This window comes from Tiliqua scincoides, chromosome 2 (genome assembly GCF_035046505.1).
Source record: "Tiliqua scincoides isolate rTilSci1 chromosome 2, rTilSci1.hap2, whole genome shotgun sequence".
In the NCBI taxonomy this organism is placed as follows: Eukaryota; Metazoa; Chordata; class Lepidosauria; order Squamata; family Scincidae; genus Tiliqua; species Tiliqua scincoides.
The window spans coordinates 95093578-95113226 of NC_089822.1; positions in this window are offsets into that span (position 1 = coordinate 95093578).

Here is a 19649-nt window from a genome sequence, read left to right on the forward strand (position 1 = left end):
GCCTTACACAAGCCTTACTTGTGCCCCTCACACCAACTAGTACCCAGTGGACTGTACAGCCAAACCCCTTTGGGGATCTTACTCTGCTGAGTCCTAACAAAGCCTTGGGAGGACAATTCCTTTTCCTTTATCCAATATCATCTGAGACACAGATCCTGAGGCGTCACGTCATGCCTTGGCTTGGGCCAGGACAGACAGTGGAGGCACGGGTTTGCCCCACGGGGGCAAAAGGTCTCATTGGGGCCAAACTAGAGTTGCGTCCTTGGTAGTCAGTAAAGCCTCAATCTCAAAGGCAGAAAGCAGAGTCATAGTTAGTCCAACAGCAAGACAGAGGCAGGGCAGGATGAAGCAAGAAACCTGTACAGCTACCCTGATGGTCTCTTAGTCAGCCGGGTCAGCTTGGAGGCAAGGCCTAGAAGTCAGCTGTGTGGAAGTGTTACGTGAAAATCCCCTTTTTCCTTTTAAGTTGTGATTTTTTATATCTGGTTATGTATTTTGGACTGGAATATTGTGTAGGCGGGACCTCAGCATACAGGCCACAGCCAAGTCAAGTCATAAGCGCATGGCTACAGATCACCTAGTTCTATAGGGACAAGCAAATGTCTCCTCTTCTCCTAAATGTCCCCTAAAAATGTGTATTGTTTTAACCTAATCACTGTGCCTCCTGATCCAATCACTGCATATGCAAACACTGTAAGGGGGGAAGACTTTAGCAGCAGGAAAATCTAAGTACCTAGCCTCCACCTATTGTTAACTAAATCACAGCCATTAAGCTACATCCTGACTCCAAAGTCCAGTAGCAACAGGAAGTAAGCTACCCCCCCACCTCCCCCAGGGTCAGCCTTTGCTGATAGCTGATTTCTGGACCCTTCCACTGTACCACTGTGTGTACTGAGCATGCGCATCCAGGAGGCCACATCCGGGTGATTCACATCCAGCTTCCAGGTCAGCAACAACCCTTTTAAGAGAAAGCTCCGGCCACATGGTCTCTCTCTCTCTCTCTCTCTCTCTCTCTCTCTCTCTCTCTCTGGCTGCCCCCCCCCCCAAAGGCACAGGTCCTCCATAGGACTCTTCCACCACCACCCCAACTGCTTCCCAGGACAGGTAACTATATCTTGCCTCTGGAATCTTTTCCCTTCTATCCTACCTATTTCTTCCATTCTCCCCCATCTTAGTTAGCAACTGGGTTATGCAGACCAGAGACCCCTAAAATGCTTCCCTACAACCTATCCTTTTCTGATTCCTTCTCGGATGCACCAAATACACAGCACATGCAACCACCATAAAGCTAGGTACACTAGACACAAGTACTAGAAACCTATACTTATCAATTCTCCATGTGCATTATGTTTACCTATGTGTTTTGTAATAAAAATATAATCTTTGATTAAAAGTTATCTTTCTCCCAGTCTCCTCTTTAAGCTAAACAAGGGATTTTCTCTGCATTACGCTGTTTTGTTATCCAGCCTGCAATCCTAAAGTTTCCAAAAGGGTAATATAATAATCCCCCTTAAAACATAACAGCCCTTTTTGGTAACAGAAGGGAGGGGGAAAATCAATCAGTGAAAGCACCCCCTTCCTATGGTAAGATATCCCAGGGTGGTTGCTATCAATAAAATATACACAGGAGCAGAGGCTTGGTTAAGGTTTCATAAGAAACACTGTAATCATAGTTCACAGTTGCTTGCATGCATCTTCTGACTGTAGAAGGCCCCTACTACTTTGGAACAGAGAACCATAGAGTTGTTTCCTTTGTTAGAAGGCTGGTGAGGACAGCCTGGTGGGCACGGAGCCCTAGCACAACACATCCTTCTCTTTTGGTGGTCTGCGAGGAAGGCAGTGGTCTGAAGAAATGATAGGGAGGAAATACTATTAAGGACCGCACACCCCTGTGGGACCATAGAGGGACAGGTAGATGGTCTCGGGCGACTAGATAGAATACTGAGCTCCAGAGTCCTTAGGTAGCATTGCACCCAAATTCCAACAAGCTGACCACATCCCACCATTTCTCCCTTAAGCAGGGATTTCTCAAACTGTGAGTTGCAGTCTGATGGGTCCTGGTTTGGGCTCTCCCACCCACCCTTGCATCCAGTTGGCTCCAAACTGGAGCCCTCCAGACACAATTGGAGGATACACTGGGCCACTGTAGGCTTTGGAAGGCTCCCACGGGCCTCTAGAAGCAACCAGAATGTCACTTCCAGGTTTGTGACAGTGACTTCCAGTGACTTCCAGAGATCTGCAGAGGCCTGGCATCATGGCACACCTCTGCTGCAGGTGGGTCATGTTGGGGGGAAGTTTGAGGACCCCTGCCCTGGAGGGCTCCCAGTTTCATGGAAAGGCCAAGGCTTCACTGGCACAGGAGCAAGGCACTGGAGATTGACTGCAGACCACCACCACTTAACTCCAGGCACCTTTTGTTGCATTAGAAAAATATTCCTTCACAATCATAAGGTACAGAACCTTTCAAAAGAAAAGTAACAGGTGGGCAGTATTTGATCTGCCGCCTAGAGCAACAGGAGATCTTGAGCCAGCTCTGTATCCTATTTTAATCATGTGTGGCTAAAAGAAACAAATCATGCTAATGATTTTATTTAGTAGCATGATTTACTTATTATGTCAACAGTATCTTCCGGGCATGATGTGCTACTGTGCATTCCCGGCCATGTAACAGCCCTTCTGAGCTCTGGGCCTCTCACAGTAGCTTCATTTTTACAATGCTGCCTCATCGGGGAAAATAAGCAAGCTGGATCCATGTATATTTCATATCAGTGTAACTGTATTGTTAGCTCATGCACATTCTGGAAAGGGAAAGGACCATTGCCAATCAATCTCTTGAGATCTTTCCAGAAGCAATTGATCCCCCCTCTAGTCCTTCCAACAGGGAATTTCAACTTTTAATATTGAACCTGATCATCTATGAAGGACTTGGGTTGTTCTGGCTCCCAAATGGGGAATACAATGGCTCTAAGAACTCAGAAATTGGCTGTTACTAATCTATAACATGCTGCCCCATTAAATTCATAAAACATTTTATTTAGCCGTCAGTAAATTTATGTGCTATTATTTCCACTTCCCACGTGAGTGTTTGTCAGCTGGCTCTTCAATACACAATATGTTCTGTTCAGATGGGTATGTATTTACTGCACACATTCAAAGCTTAAAGCAGGGGTGCTCAAACTTTCAACTTTAGGGATGCTGGACCTTTAACAAGTGTATAGAAGAGAGAATTTCAGCAGGTGCAACTTGTCATCCCACAGATGACAAGCTGCACCTGCTGAAATTATCTCTCCTACACAATTTTAAAGGTCCAGGATCCCTAAAGTTGAAAGTTTGAGCACCCCTGGCTTAAAGCCTTCCAAATGAATGGGTGTGTGTGTGTGTGTGTGTGTGTGTGTGTGTGTGTGTGCGCGCGTGCGCTGCTGGATAAAAAAGCACAGCAAAAGCAAACAAGTTGCTGGCTCAATGCATCTTCGCCAAATAAGAAACAGAGTTCTATCTCATTTGTGCCGCCATGTCAACTCAGTTTCAGACATGAGCATCTTGAAAAAGAGACTGCTTACTCTCTTGACAAGATGTCCTGCCACATGAACACAAATTATGATTTTGCTTCAGGTTTTGTTTTTTTAAAAAATAGACTTGGTTGGATGAGCCACAACCAGAATACAAATAGAAAGTGGAAACTATACTGGAAATGATAAGAAGGACAAAACGAGAAGTCCAGGTGCTACTATGGCATGCATCCCAAAATGGAAACAAAGCCCAAGTATATCACTAACTGAATGTGTCCCTTGCTAACCTTGCTTCTTTTATTCCTTCCCTCTTACCTGGTTTGTTATTCTTGCTCCCTTCCTTCCCTTCTCTCCTGTACCTTTCCCAGTTTTGAGTTGCTGGGACCTAGCCTAACAGAGACCCACAAGGTGAGACTTCAGGACTCTGGGAAGCTGAAAGGAGTAATGGAAGTCCCAGCTCCACCCACCTGCTGTAGACTAAGGATCCTTAAGAGCCAAGCACTCTGCTGCCTCTCAGCCACTTCTTGCCTGATACGTTCCCTTTGTAGTGAGTGGCCACTGAATGGCGAGGGGTTCCTGGTAGTCCAAGGCCCAATGCCTTGGATGAGACAGGCTCAAAATGAACTGACTGGGGTTCCAGATTCAGATTTCCACTGCCGATCCCTGCTGTCCAAATCTGAGCCCTGTTCCTCATCAGCTGGAACCAGTGACAGGGATCTGACCAACCTCTTTCCCTCTACATTTGAATCCTGGCAGTCAGTCAAAGTCAGGACAGTTTTCCATCCATGTCAAAATTTGAATTGTGAGTTCTTTGGGGCAGGGATCCAGGTTTTGGGGGAAGCGTTACTTATGGTTGGCCCCAATCTTTCGTCAAACTCTAGTGTGGCCATGACACTTAACCAAAACTGGGGCAATTCTCATACGCCCCACCTTTTTAGCAGTGACAACTTGGAACAGCTCAGCAGCTGATGGTGGTGCTGGGAGAGCTGCAGGCTTCCACAGGCTGCATCTGGCCTCCAGGCCTTATTATTTGACACCCCTGCCCTAAGGCATGAGGACACAAACTTAGGGAACCTTTGCCTTATACAAATGAATGACTGCCATTGATTCCTCTGGGGAAACTTAAAGTGGATACAACTTTGCTTCCACTTTGGAATCTGATGACCCAGTCCCCACTGACAAGGATTCCAATGGAGAGGGGATGATGGTGAAGAGAACATATGGGCTCTGCACCCCCAGAGTCCTTGCAATAAACTAGCCCTCTGAAAGCACCCTCCCATTGAAATGGTGGGCATTTTGCTAGTCTTAATAATCACGCAGTGCATGCAGCACAAAATGCCACCTCTGAAAGTTCAGATTAGTCATGCCTCTCTGCTACTATTTCACATCTGCAGCTTGATGCTCCTCATATTGGTATCTATGCAGAGATGTTCCCATTAATAGAAAGGAGGATGTATAAATAGTGACGACTGGTGATCTAAAATAAGAGTTGATAGGAACAAATAAAAGACGAAAGTGTGAGGAAAGGGTGAACAGGGTGCAGTATAAACTAGCTCCCACTGAGATGCAGAAGATGATGGGTTAGATTCTCCACATCCCTGAAGGAAAGGATCTCACAGCCCAATGGGTGGGGAAATGACTTTGTATCTTCATATGCTAACAAAAGTCCAGCAGCCAAAGTTTGTAGTGATCATTTCAAATCAATGTGATGTGACATTCTTCTGTTGTTCTTGGCTACACGGAAATCTCATTTTGACCCCTCCTCTCTTCAGAAGGATAAAGGTGTAAAAACAAAGAATTTTTATTATGGGGATGGAACAAGGAATTAAAGGGGGGAAATGAGGTCGTGACTAGGAAGGAGGGGAGGGTGTGTTGAGGCTGGGAAGGCTGCAGTATTGGTTGCAGCACCACCATCAATTTTTAATCCCCTTCCTGGTCTCAACCCACCTTCCTGGGTCCACTCAGACTTGTGCTAGCAATTTTTTTTTTTTAATATTGTAGGGAAAAGGGCTCTAGCCTAGCCTCCATGCTAATTTTCTTTCTTTTTTTTTAAATGTAGTGTGCCCTCCTTACCCTCTTGGATGCTGAGCCAGCAGCTGGAGGGACTCAGAGGACCTCCCACACGTGACGGAACGTGACTTCTGGTCACACCTGGGAGGCCTTCTGAGGAGGCCAGGAGGTCGCTTGTGACTTCCAGAGGGACAGTCCCCAGATAAGTTATTGCAGAGCTGCACTGAGCACCCTGCAGATTTAATTATCTGCAAATTCGGTATCCATGGGTGGCCCTGGAATGGATCCCTCCAGTTACTGAGGGCCCACTGTAGATTAAAGTGATTACCTTTTCCAAAATGGAATAGTCAGTCATGTAATCCCCCCCCCATCGGTTTTGCCACATTGTTTGCTGTTTGTGGAAACTGTGCCCATGTGCCGTTTTGAAAATGGCATTTCTGTTCTAAGAACCCAGAAAGCTAGTCATTATACCTCCCCTTCCCAATTAGTTGCATGGTTTTTACCCCCACTGCCTGACAATGTACTGAAATTATACTTGCTGATTTGGAGGCTACACAGAACAAAGGAAACAAGGTCAATTATCAGGAAGGAAATCTTGCTGGCAAAATAAGGCCCAACTACTGTTGCTAAAACACCAAGTACGTTCACAATTGTGATCACGGCAATTCTTTTGAAACACCCACTCCAACACAACATGGGGAATACAGCAGGAACGGACAAAGCAGCTTGCAGGAGACAAATCTGAATTGTACCAGATAGCTTCCTACTCAAGGCAGTTCATGCTGAGGAAGGGGTCCAGCAGTCACCTCCAAAGGTTTACTCAGATTGACAGCCCAAAGTTACTCACATGCCATATTTTAAAATGGTCTGACAGTTGAATGCAGTGTACTAGTAGCAACTACATTGACTCGCATTTGCTTCTTTTGCTTTCAGGCAGAGGTCTCTACCAGCCCTGCTGTCCAAGTTTAACTGGAAGTGCCTGAAAGATTTCCTCAGACAAAGCATGCTCTTTACCACTGAAGATCAACTACATGTTACATTAGAAGTACATTAATGCCGACTTGTTTGTTTTCTTTTATCTAAACAGAAGCCAGATCAAACACTGCAAATCAGGATCAAGGGGTGTGTGTGTAGGGGGAGTTAACTCCTTGTCCCTTCTATGGCCCCAATCTGAACCCCTCTACAACCAAAGGGAGCTTCGCTTTCAACACTAAAAGCAGTCACTGTGGGATTAGGGGAGGCAGGGTTCAGATCAGGTCTGTCAAAGCATTAGATTCCCCCTTCCCCATTGTTCAAATCAGTTTGGGGAGGGGCTCAATTTAGCTTCCATAGTATTTAATTAAGAAAAAAACAAACATGTCAGCATGTGCTTAACAAGTAGACTGAACCTGAGCTATGCCATTTAAGGTCTTGTCACCAAGTTAAAAGTTAAGTTTGTGAAAGTTCATCTCACAGAGCACTAATGGATTGTGTTACATGCCTTCCAAAACGCTCTAGTGCTTCCCAATGGATCGATTTGAGCTCCAGCAATCAGAAACTATTTCTGACAAATCTGTGATCTTCCTGACCAAGGGCAGAATGAGAGCCAGGCCAGATGTTGTTCCTGAAGTAGATGGGAGAGCTTTGCAGAGTCATCACTTAGAACATACTTCACCAGCAGTGCCCTCCATGTTGATAATAGACACTCAGCAATGAAGTAGATTTAATAGATCAGCAAGTACATCATGCTGTGGACAATGATATACCTCCTACATTAACTTCATTTCAGACCCTGCCCCTACAGTGCAGAGCAGGTGATATTCTTTGTGGATAACAGCACTACCCCCAACCAATGGTGTCAGGAAGCAAGTACCCCTCTCCCAAAGATCCCCCTTTTTGACCTAAAAGGACAGCTGTCTGTGTGCACTTAGGCTGACCTCAGAATTAGCCTGTCTCATCCTTCATTCTGTCCAGAGCTCAGGGTCATGTATGGCACATACTATGTTTCCCTCTCAAATGGACTGTCTTGCGTCACCAGGGAAACAATAGCTTTGACCAAAATCATTCTGGATCCCTGCAGGGTTTAACTCACAGTTAGCCCAGCTGACATGAAAGGGGGAAAATGAAGGTTTTCGTTCATTTCAAAGCAGCCTATCAAAGCTTGGGAGGGCTAGTCAGTAGCATAGCTAGAGGGAAGCAAAACAATAACTGGATGCGCGCAACTGTGTAAACACTGTGCGCACTGTGTAAACAGTCCTTCTCACTTGCCGTCAGAGCCACTTTGGGCAGCGACAGAAATGCGCAGGTGCTCACTGTGCCATCTTTGCCAGGAATGGCTCTGATGGCAAGTGGGAGGGGCCACTTACACAGCACACTGCAGCGCCTGCAATACCTGCTGTTTTGCCCCCCCATAACTATGCTACTAGGGCTAGTCTTCCCAGAATGGGACAAAAGAAGGCTAGCCAACTGGAATAAATGTCAGGTAAGCCAAATGGGAAAGAATGCTGGTGCTGTTCAGGCAAGACATGGTTAATATGTAAGCTGTTGTTTTGCACTCCAGTCAAAGAGAAGCAGATGCTACAGGATACTGATTGTAACTGGAGTTCTTCTAGTCAGGGACAGTTTTAATTAGAACTTGTCTTAAGTGTGTTATTCACATATTGAATTTGATTGTTTGCCTGGGTATTTTTTTATTTTATTTTTAGGGCTCCCATTTTTACTCCCAATAAACCTTTTTTCTTTGTTTTTCATCAGACAAATGTACTTATTTCTTGAACCTAAAAATCAGTCTGTTCATTCATTTCCTCAACCAAAGTGCTACCCAGAAAGTGCTTGAAAGAGAGACAGAGGGCCCAATCCTATCCAACTTTCCAGCTGTGATGCAATTGTGCCAATGGGGGGTGCACTGCATCCTGCAGTTGGGAGGGCACTCACAAAGGCCTCCTCAAGATAAAGGAGCATTTATTCCATTACTTCAGGGCTGCATTGCGGCTGCACCACTGCTAGCAAGTTGGATAGGATTGGGCCCAGAGTCTGTATTGGACATTTGTGTATGAGAGGGAGAGAAACAACATAGGAAGATCGGTCGAGACACAGGACACCATCCTTTGGTCAGCTTGTGAGAGGACTGTCAGTTGACAGATTCACAGCTGTGTGGACAGTTGCAATGGTCTCAACTCAGCTGGTGTAAGTGAAAAGCATACTGGACATACATATGACAGAGCATGCTGTATGTGTATTAACATGGTCTGAGGGCAGGGAGATGCAAGCGACTCAGAGCTCGCCTCAGCATTCCATGGGGGATCCCTACAACTGGCTTATTGTTGTGTGGGCTGAACTGTATAGGACTTTTTTATGGGAGATGGAGTAGAGGCCACAATGAGCTTTTGCTTCCTCCCAGATCCTCTCTTTCTTTCTTACATTTGTATCCCACTACTCCATAGACCGAGAGCCCAAGCCGATGCATCTGGTGGGCCGCTGTGAGATACAGGAAGCTGGACTAGATGGGCCTATGGCCTGATCCAGTGGGGCTGTTCTTATGTTCTTATGTCTATTCAGAAGAATGTTCCACTACAATCAATGAGGCATACTCCCAGGTAAGTGTGGACAGAATTGCAGCCTTTTTTCTCCCCAAGCTTTCAGTTTTGGAGCCCAACTGGATAGTGGAAATAATTTAAAATAGCTGGAAGGATCATTTGCAGGGCAGAATTGGCAGCAAGAGAATGGATTAACCACCTCCATCCCATGTTTGCCTTATGACAGCCAGGATAGTATAGTGGTTGTGGTGTTACTTTGAGCTGGAACACCCAGGTTCAAATCTCTGCTCAGCCATGAAGATTCCTGGGTGACCCTGAGCCAGTCATGATCACACAGCTTAGCCTACCTCGCAGGGCTTTTGTGAGGACAAAAGAAGGGAAGGAACCTTGTACACCACCCTGAGCTCCTTGGAGGAAGGCTGATATTAAAAAAAAAAAAATTATAGTCTTGTAGCATGTAGCTGCACCCTAAAACACCAGGTGTTCTATTGTTAGTATAGCAATATTAAAGCTATGGAGTTCATAAGACAGAAAATCTACAACCATTGTCCAATGGTCATTTCAAACATGGAAGGTTTGCAGACCCCTTAATTCACCTGCCCTGCAGGGTGGGTGGAAGGTATCACAGTAAAGGCATTCCTTCTGTTGGATGATCAGACTTCGTAAAGCAAACACAGCCAGAGTCCTAGAAGAAGATCTTCTGGCAAAGGGGCTCCTGCAGGGGTGGGTGTGGCCATCTCTCTTCCTGGAAGTCATGAGCTCCAAATTCTGTGCAAGCAAGACTGCTGTAACATGTTTTTAAAAAAGGAATCTGCAATACCTAGCAACAAAATTTAGCCTTCAGAAACTTACCTTAAAGAATGAACCAGATTTCTGAGTAATCAAGGTCACTCCTGGTATACTCCAGAGCGTCTGTGGCAGAGATTCTTTTTGAAAAATTCATCACAACATTTTTTGTTTATAAGTGTCAGCCTACAGGGAGACATGCATTAGAGAGAATTTATATTGTTGCACTAATGGATTTATTATTGCACTGGCATGGGAAACAGAAATGGGTATTGTAGAATAAGATGGTGGAATTATCTCAGCAGTCAGCTGTGTAATAATATCACAAACCAAAATGAGGGAACAAAGCCCTGACAAAAAAAGGTCAGACCCCTTATCCAGGCCCACCATGTTCTCCAGCACAGAAGCAAGGGACTTTTCTATCATACTGAAACAGTTTGTTCTTCATGACCAGCCAGCGCAGCTTGCCTTATTTCAGCATCCCCACTTCACTCACCTACCCAGGGACCTGTGTCCACAAATGTCAACTATTTCCTCTGGGTGGGACAGACAGCTGGGACAGTGGGCCACCAAGCTATCCTCTTCCTTCCTTCTGTGGTCCCAGACAAGCACCCAGAATAGCTCTACTGGAAAACGCTGTTGATGGAATGGTGACAAAGCAGCACACCTTTGCTGCCATTATGGCCATAAAGTAGTATATAAAATTGATTTTAAACTAGGGAGTGGCTTACAACCCAATCCTAACCAACTTTCCAGCCACAATGCAGTCCTGAGGTAAGGGAACAAACATTCTCTTACCATGAGGAGGACTCTGTGACTGCCCCACCCAGGCAGGAGGCAATGTGTGCCCCGCTGGCCTGGCTGTACCAGTGCTGGAAAGTTATAGGATTGGGCTGTAAACTCTACCCTTAGACAGAGGACACTCAAGTGCAATTGTAGCAACGGCCCTAATAATTTCCCCATTCCAGAGGTCAGCCAGAGCTATAATCAAACTGCCGGCCCAAGCAGCAGGATAATTCCCTAGAGCCATGGTTCCCAACCTTTTTTTCACTTGCCTGCTACTTGGCAGCTCATTTCCATAAATTGTACCCTTCGTATTAGCAAATGTTTATAATTAACACAATTGCTGTTATTTCAAATCTATACATTGTAACAGTAAAAAAAAATGGTCCAATCGTGGAATAATAAGGTGAACAAACAGACCTGGAAGAATTCACTCTCACTGAACACTGTTTACTGGACTGACTGAAGTGCCCACTTAGATACTGGCACAACAGCACTTAAATTATTTGCGAAGTATAAAAGAGTAAAAGGTTGGCCTGTGAAGGGCTACATTGCCAATCATACAATGGCATGTTTGCAACACGGTGTTTACGGAGGGGCTCCCTACCATTTGCCAAAATAACAAAGCAAGAGAATATAGGTTTTTCTCAAGGTTAAATAACCCCCACATCACCACTCAACAAAACCTTGAATTTAATTTCACTACTTTTGACTTGTATCTTGTCTTACACTGTTGAAATATGGATCTTTCCCTGCCATTATTCAATTCTTTTTCAGTACCCCTAAATGTCCTGGCACATACCGAAAGGAGTAGGAGTACATCAGGTGGGAACCACTGCCCTAGAGCCATCAGAAATCCATCCAGATCCATTCCAAACAGATACCCCATCCATGTGGAGGGAAGGAGTTCCAATCAGTCTAAACCCTACCAGTTAGAACAGGGTGTTGACTGTGTGCAGAGCACAAACAAAAGCTCTTCAAATTAGTTTGGCTTCATTTAGCTGGCTTTATAAAGGGAAGCAGACAAATTTATGGAGAACATAGATGTTGATGGCTATTAGCCATGCCTTCTCCAGGTTCAGATCCGCTGAGGCTCTGCATACCAGTTGCAGGACATTAATTGTCCTTTCTCCTGCTTGTGGGCTTCCCAGAAGCTGCTGGTGGTCCACTGTGGGAAACATAACACTGGACTAGATGGGCCTTTGATCTGACCCAGCAGGGTCATTCTTTCCAGAACTGGGACACAGCCGAGTAAAATTAAAAAAAACAAAAACCTTGCCACTAACATTCATTGACTTTATCCAGAAGAATTTCCTTCTGCTGAATTTATTTGTACCAAATCTACTCTGAAAAAAAATGAAGCGTATGTAGAATATAGTGATCATTTTGAGGCATCTCATGTAGCTCAATTAGACTTACAGAACGCATTTCCTACTCATTATTAATATTCTTTGGAAATAATTATTATTTATCATTCCCAGCCCAAAGAGTTTGTTTTGCTTGGTGCTACAACAACGCATATTTAAGTGGAGGAGTAGGCAAGGATTGGCACAGAAATTAATCCACGTTCTCCCATCTGTGTTTATTTCTCCCTCAGTGCCGGAGAACAACTGTTCTTTTTCCTGGAGGGTTCATTAATCTTAAATTTGATTTAAAAGTTATTTGCACTTTGATTACTAGACAGAAATAAAATTATATTTCGTCTTTGGTCTCATGAATAAATAAGGCTCTGTTTATTTAAATTCTGATGACTTAACGGTTTTGGATTCACTTATTTCCATACATATGAGAGCGTGTAGAATTCTTGCTTATAGGTTCCTTCTAATGCTGGGGGAAGCCTTTTTGGCACACAGAACAGCACATTTCTCACGTGTAGTCCTTGAGGTACCTCATTTTTCAAGGATACACTCGTACAGTGTCCTCCAAACTTTCAATAACCAAGGCACCCTTTATTCTGAATTAAAATTGGAAGCACATGTCACACTTAAGCCCAAACATTTTGACTGTGAATGTGTGTAAAAGTAGGAATTGCCCATCCTCAGAGGAACTTACTTCCTGTACTTATGCTTGACTCAGTTTTTTGAAAGTACAGATTGAGACTACTTATTCACGGATTTTGGATCCACAGATTTGGCTCAACTGAGGTCCAGAGGACCCCCATTGAGCCACTTTCAACTGGAGCCGAACGGAGTTGTGTGTAGCCTCCACAGGCCTCAGACAGGCTTCTGGAGGTCCTAGAAGGACGCTTTCTATTTTTGGCCAAAAACTGGAAGTGCCCTTCTAGGACCTCCAGAGACCATTCCAAGGCCCTTAGAGGCTGCAAGTAGCCTCCATTGATCTCAGAACAGCTTGGGACACAACCAGAGCAAGGCTCCGGTCGCGTTTGGAGCTTGGTGGTGCCCTAAATTTGTGTGACGTCATTTCACACAAAATTTGGTATTCACGAGGGGTCCAGGAATGGAACCCTCATGGATAACGAGGGTCCACCAAAAGGAAAGAAGGAAATCCAGAGCTGTGACTCACGCAGAGTCACAACAGGCAACCAATTCTGCTATGACTCCTGGGCCCAATCTGCCCACCCCTACCCCAGATCCTCCCTGTTCTACCCTCCCATGCCCTCTTCCAACCCCTGAGTGAAGCATTCCTGCTCTGGCTGGCCTTCTGAGATCCACTGGCACACATGGGAAGGCTCTAGTCTTCCTGTCAGTGTGCCAGCAGCTTGTGCTGGCTTTTCAGCAGCTGGCACCTGCAGAGCACACATTCTGCCAGTGTGGCAGCCAAATAGGACTGGGTTGTGAGTAATGACAAGCCAGCTACTCCAGGCTCAAACAGATTTACCATAACTTGGACCCAATTAAGCTCAGGCACAGCTCATAATGGGTGATGATGTCTCCGTGCCCACTATCTCAACCATAGGCCTCCATCTCATCACAAAAATCTTGCCGTAGAGATCCAGTAGGCTCTAGATCAGGGTGTCAAACCCATTTCATATAGTGGGCCAAATAGCATTCATGATTCCTGCTGAGGGCTGAAAGTGATGTCATTAAGCTGATCATGACCAGAAATAAGCACTTTTTTCTCATTTAGGAACTCATTAACTACAGATGATAGAAGAAAAAAATATATGCAAATCTTGATCAAATTTTCAAGACAATGGGAGAGCCCAATTATCATGCAGACTGCCCTTTCAGCAATGACATCTCAGCACAGCTCAGCAGATGAGAGCAGCTCACGGTGGTGCAGGGAGAGCCCAAAGGCAGGATAAAGAGCTTCTGTGGGCCACATCTGGTCCACAGACCTTATGTTTGACACTCCTGCTCTAGATAATACCTCAACATGCTTTAGCTGTATGCTGTTAGGATCACTAAGAACTACTTTCCCATGGATCTAATGGACCAGGACCTCCTTTATTGTTTCAATTTGTACATCACCCTGGAAGCCTTGTGATGAAGGGCAGAATATATGTCTCTTAAGAACATGCATACAGACTAAAGCAAATTGTAAGAGCCCTTAGGGCAGCCATTTTCAACCACTGTGCCATGGCACATTGGTGTGCCATGAGAGGTCCACAGGTGTGCAACAGGAATTTGGGCAAAGGTCATTTATTAGTAGGGCCAGTTGGGGATGTGAGCTACCCACTGGCTGCATGGTGTGCCTTGTCAATTACCTGATGGTGTGCCTTGACAATTTTAGTGCCTTGTCAGTGTGCCATGAAGTGAAACAGTTTGAAAATTGCTGCCTTAGGGCCTAAAGAGATCCCATGTGAATCTCTTCCACTGCATACGTTTGGGGCAAGAAAAGGGAATGAGATGACCAAGGCCACAATGAGTCAATGTAATGTCATGCCCATACATTAAAGATATATGACTTGACTTAACAAGGGTTCAGGAGTGCAAGTGTCAAAATACAGCCCCTCCCCCTTTTTCAAGCCCTGCCTCATCAGCACTTAGAAGACAGCAAAAGCCAGAACACTGAACCTTGCGCTGTCTCACTGCTTACAAGCCTAGCCCAGCACACTGTCGGAGAACTACTGTGCTAGTAAAATAAATTATGCAAAATTTGGTGTCAAACAATTTTTTTTTTTTAAAAAGGGAAAAGTTTAATCTTTAAAAAAAATAATAATAAAGCTGAGCAGGTGTTAACTACTGCTAAAAGTGTTACTCCCACTTTTTCAAAAGCATGGGCTCCTGAGCTGAGTTCTGATATTTTTGTTAACAGCTACATTTCCATTTAACCAACAATTTTTGCCCCAAGTGTGCACTCCCTATGGTGTCACAGCCAGTTCTGGCCCTGGGATACATAGACAGTGTAATGTGTTTCCCAATACCTCTACAAACAGGCATGCCCCTGTATTCACAAGGGATTCATTCCACAGGACCCTCCCCCCTCCCGTTACCAAAAAGGGCTGTTACGTTTTAAGGGGAATTATTACAGTGCCCTCATTGGAAACTGCAAGATCGCAGGCTAGATAACAAGACAGCGTAATGCAAAGAAATTCTTTTTTAGCTTGAAAAGAGACTGGGAGAAAGATAACTTTCAATAGGATTATATTTTTATTGCAAAAACACACAGGTATACATAATGCACATGGAAAAATGGTAAGTATATGTCTACTTGAATCCTAGTACTTGGATCCAGTGTACCTAGCTTTATGGTGGTTGCATGTGAAAAGTATTTGGTGCATCCAAGGAAATCAGAAAACGATAGGTTGTAGGGAAGGATTTTAGGGGTCCCTGATCTGCCAACCCAGTTGCTGACTAAAGATGGGGAGAGAAGGGGAGAAAAAAGGGGGGGAGAAGGGAAAAGGTTCCAGACGCAAGATATAGTTACCTGTCCTGAGGAGCAGTTGGATAGGGGGTGGGTGGAGAGTCCTATGGAGGACCCTCACAACACAGATGTGTTGTGTCCTTGGAGGGGGGAGGCCAGAGAGAGAGAACATGTGGCGAAGTTCTCTCTTAAAAGGCTTTTTGCTGACCTGGAAGCTGGATGTGTCTGGAAGCTGAGCTGATCTGGATGTGTTTGCTCACTAACACAGTGGGGCACGTGGAGTATGTAAAACAATGGAAGGATCAGGAAATCAGCTATCAGCAAAGGCTGGCGTCCTGGGGGAGGGGGTAGCTGGCTGTTCAAATCTGCATACGGTGATTTAGTTAAATACGGTGATTGAGTTAAAAATAATACATTGCCTAGAAAGGTGGAAGTTGTGTTGTAGCTTTACCAGGGTCTCTTGGGAGTTTTTGCCTGTGAGAAGTGTAATGTGTTTGCATACCCAGTGATTGGATTAGAAAAACACAGTGATTAGGTTAAACAATAGGAGACACTATTGCATATAGCTACAATGCATATCTTGACCTACAGGGAAGTGGGGCTTGTGTAATAATTCATGTGCTTGTGGCTTGACCAGGGCCTTTGGAAACATGTGCTGGGGGAAATGTGGCCTGCATGATGTTTTTGAAACATAACCAGATATAAAACCACAACTAAGGAAAAAGGAGATTTTCACGTAACACCCCCCCCCCCGCCACAGATATGGAAACTGTGGATATGGGGGAATACTGTAGCAGCCCCTCATGCTCCCCTCCACATGCCCATTCCATTACCTGTGTACGTGTGTGTCTGTGGTGTAGCAATAGCCCTGTGAGCACCGGTGTTTCTTCCTTAAACCAAGTGAAACTCTTGCTAAGCTGAAGAGCGATGTGCAGGGAATGAGCCTGCACACTACAGACAAGAGACTAATGGGACATTAACAGGAAGCACTTCCTGATAAGTGTTAACATTGAGTTAGGCTCCTTCTAACATGCAGGCAATGCCACTCTTCAGTTTAGCAAGAGTTTCATTTAGTTTAAGGAAGAAACACCAGCACTTACAGCGCTATTTAAAAAAAAACAAAAAAACACCAAAGGTAATGGAATGGGCATGGGGGAGCAGAGTGTGCAGGACCCCCCTCCCCAATCTGCAGAAAACCGAATCAGTGAATACTGGATCTGTGGACATACACACACAGACACAGGGCATAATCCTAACCAACTTTCCAGCACTGGCATAGCTGTGCCCAGGGGGCATGTGCTGCATCCTGCAGGTGGGGGGCAATCATGGAGGCCTCCTCAAGGTAAGGCAATGTTTATTGCCTTACTTCGGAGTTGCACTGCCCTTATGTCAGCACTGGAAATTTGGTTAGGGTTGCGGCCACAGATACACACAACTTCTTCCTTGCTCCTGGCACAAATGGTTGGCAACCTTCAGTCTCGAAAGACTATGGTATAAGCCTACAGCACCTGGTATTCCCAAGCGGTCTCCCATCCAAGTACTAACCAGGCCGGACCCTGCTTAGCTTCCAAGATCAGACAAGATCAGGCATGTGCACAGTTTCTTCCAAATTGGGACTTTCGGTTTGATTTAAAGAGATTGCATGAATGAAGGAGTTCCTCACTTAAGAAACATTTATGTCACCTTTCAGCGGGAGGTTTTGTGTTTAAAGAAACTGCACCAATAGCAAAGTAAGGAGGCTGATGATCCTCTTTCTGCTTGCTTTTATTTTTGAAATAATTCTAATAATTAAGAAACTTGCTTAATTTTAGAAATTAAGTACCAAGTATAAAATAGTGGCAGCATTTTGGCAAGATTGCAATACTTTCATGTTTTATTTTCAATTACCTCGCTTAGAAAATGACCTCCCAGGACGTTAGCTGGAAGTAAGGAAAAGATACAACAAATAAGCAATTTTGGATCAACAGAAGAGCGTGAGAGAGTTAGCTGGGGGCATTGCCCTCTTCATACAGTATCCATAATAATGCTGCATTATGGCAAGATTGATTCGGCTGCCATAAATAAGCCTTCTACCTCTCCTTCGTTGTGGGTTAATCAATTGCCTTTGTGGGATGGGAGAAATTAATTATACACTTCTGAATCACTATTCTAAAAAAATATTGTTCCAAGCAATGAAAAAATCCAATTAAGGAACATACAGCAAAATGGAGTTTAAAAAAAAAAAAATCACTAAAATAACATACTAGACTCTGTTGGAGAAATTAATTAAGCCAAACAAGGTTGGAGATAGAAAATTGTTCTGGGTTTGTTAAAGCAGCACTGCAATGAGAGCCTAATTCAGTGGTTCCCAAACTGCGAGCCATAGCTCTCTGGAAAGCCATGGAAACCAGCCAGAGCTGCAAAATCCTTATGAAAAATCCACCACCCTATACAATGTATAGGATTGTAGCCCTAATGGGGAGCTGCAGCCATTGGCTCAGTAGGTCAAGGGAGCCAGCAGTCAACATTTGTGAACCACTGCATCTAACTAAGATCAAACACTTCTTATAGCATTAAGGAATGCAGAGTCACAGAGAGCATACTTGTCAATCAGTCACCATAAAGCAAGCAAGTGGGACACAACTCCAAAACAGTCTGTTTCTTGTCACCAATAAAAGTCAACACTTCATAAAAGTCAACACTGGGGTGCACCCTCCAGTCCCTGCAGCAGCCGTCCCTGGCTGTGGGGAGCCGGGCGCGACTGCCTGCAGGGCTCCTCAGGTCAGGGAAAGTGAGAGTGGGGTGATCGCACACTGCTTCTGGTTTAGCGGAGCGGGGCGCGATCGCTCCACTGTCACCTTCCCTGACCCGGGGAGCCCTGCCAAAGGTCGCGCAGGGCTCCCCACACCGCCAGAGGGCTGCAGGGGGCTTGCGCAAGTGCACCAAGCCCCTGCAGCCCCCCTGAGCACCCCTAAGCCCCTGCAGCACCTACACCCCCTGAGGATCGTACCGCTGCCTCCTTCCCCCGCCCCTGCAAAGACTTACTGCGGGATTCAAACTCCCTGCGAGTTTGAAAACCGCAAGTCTAAGGAAAATATTGGACAACTTAACTAAAGCAAAAATCTTTTTTTTCCCCATCAACTAAAACAAAAAGTCAGTGTAAAAGTCACTGTAAAAAGACTAGAAAACAATAAACCAGCGAGAAAGGATGTTCAGAACATTTTAAAAACTGATGGCAAAAAAGGAGAAGGCAAAGGCTGAGCAGACTTCTCTATGTACTTAGAAGAGGTAGGTGCTGCCACTGTCAAAGCTCTGCTCCAAACTGTAGGAGAAGGGGCATGATACAAGGCAGACTAGAGGCAATGGTGAGTAACATACAAGAAGAAGCAATTAATAAGATGTCTAGCAGGATATCATACAAGCCTATGCATGTCTATTCAAAAGCAAGTCCCACTGTGTTCAATGGGGCTTACTCTCAGGAAAGTATTATAGAACTGCAGCCTACAAAAATGAAGGCTAATCAAGGTCACTGATAACAACAAAAGCATGAGGTGGATAGTGGATGGTGGATAGTCCACATACTCCATAAAGCAACTACCTGCAACCAAGTCACCAAGCACCAGATGTTTGCTTGGCTCTCCTGCCTCAGGGTTCAAGCTATGAGAGGATGTCTCAGATGCTGGGCAAATCTCCATGGTCTGAGTTTTGCAGCATGCCACAGAAAGAAAACTTTGTCCTTGCTTGCACCCAAAGAACGGCTGCAAACCCGTCATTCCACAAAGACAGATGGTTGCCAACACACCTGAGACAGAGCTTTGTGGTAGCACGTGCCAGCTGGCCTTGAGCAATTAGACAGGAGGCTACCACGATTTCATTAGGAGAAAAAAAAAATCCCAACTGTTATTACTGCAAATCTAACTACATGCAGAATGCGTAGGTGGGAAGAGGAAAAACAATGAAAAGGAAGTTCACTCTCAACGGGTAGCTTCAGCTTTGTGGCCAGCTGCTGTGCAGTATTGGGGTGAATGTTCCTGATTTTTTCGCCTATTTTTGGACACTTTTACAAACCCAATTAGGATTACAGCCCAATCCTAACCAATTTTCCAGGGCTGATGCAACCACACTGCAGCTCCAGGGGAACATTCTCTTACTGTGAGGAGGCTCCCCTCCCCCCGAACAGAATGCAGCGCGAGTCCCATTGGCACAGCTGCATCAGCACTGGAAAGCTGGTTAGGACTGAGCTGTAAATCCTCCAGTGGCATCTGTGATGCCTCAGCAATCTAAAAAAATGGTTTCAGAG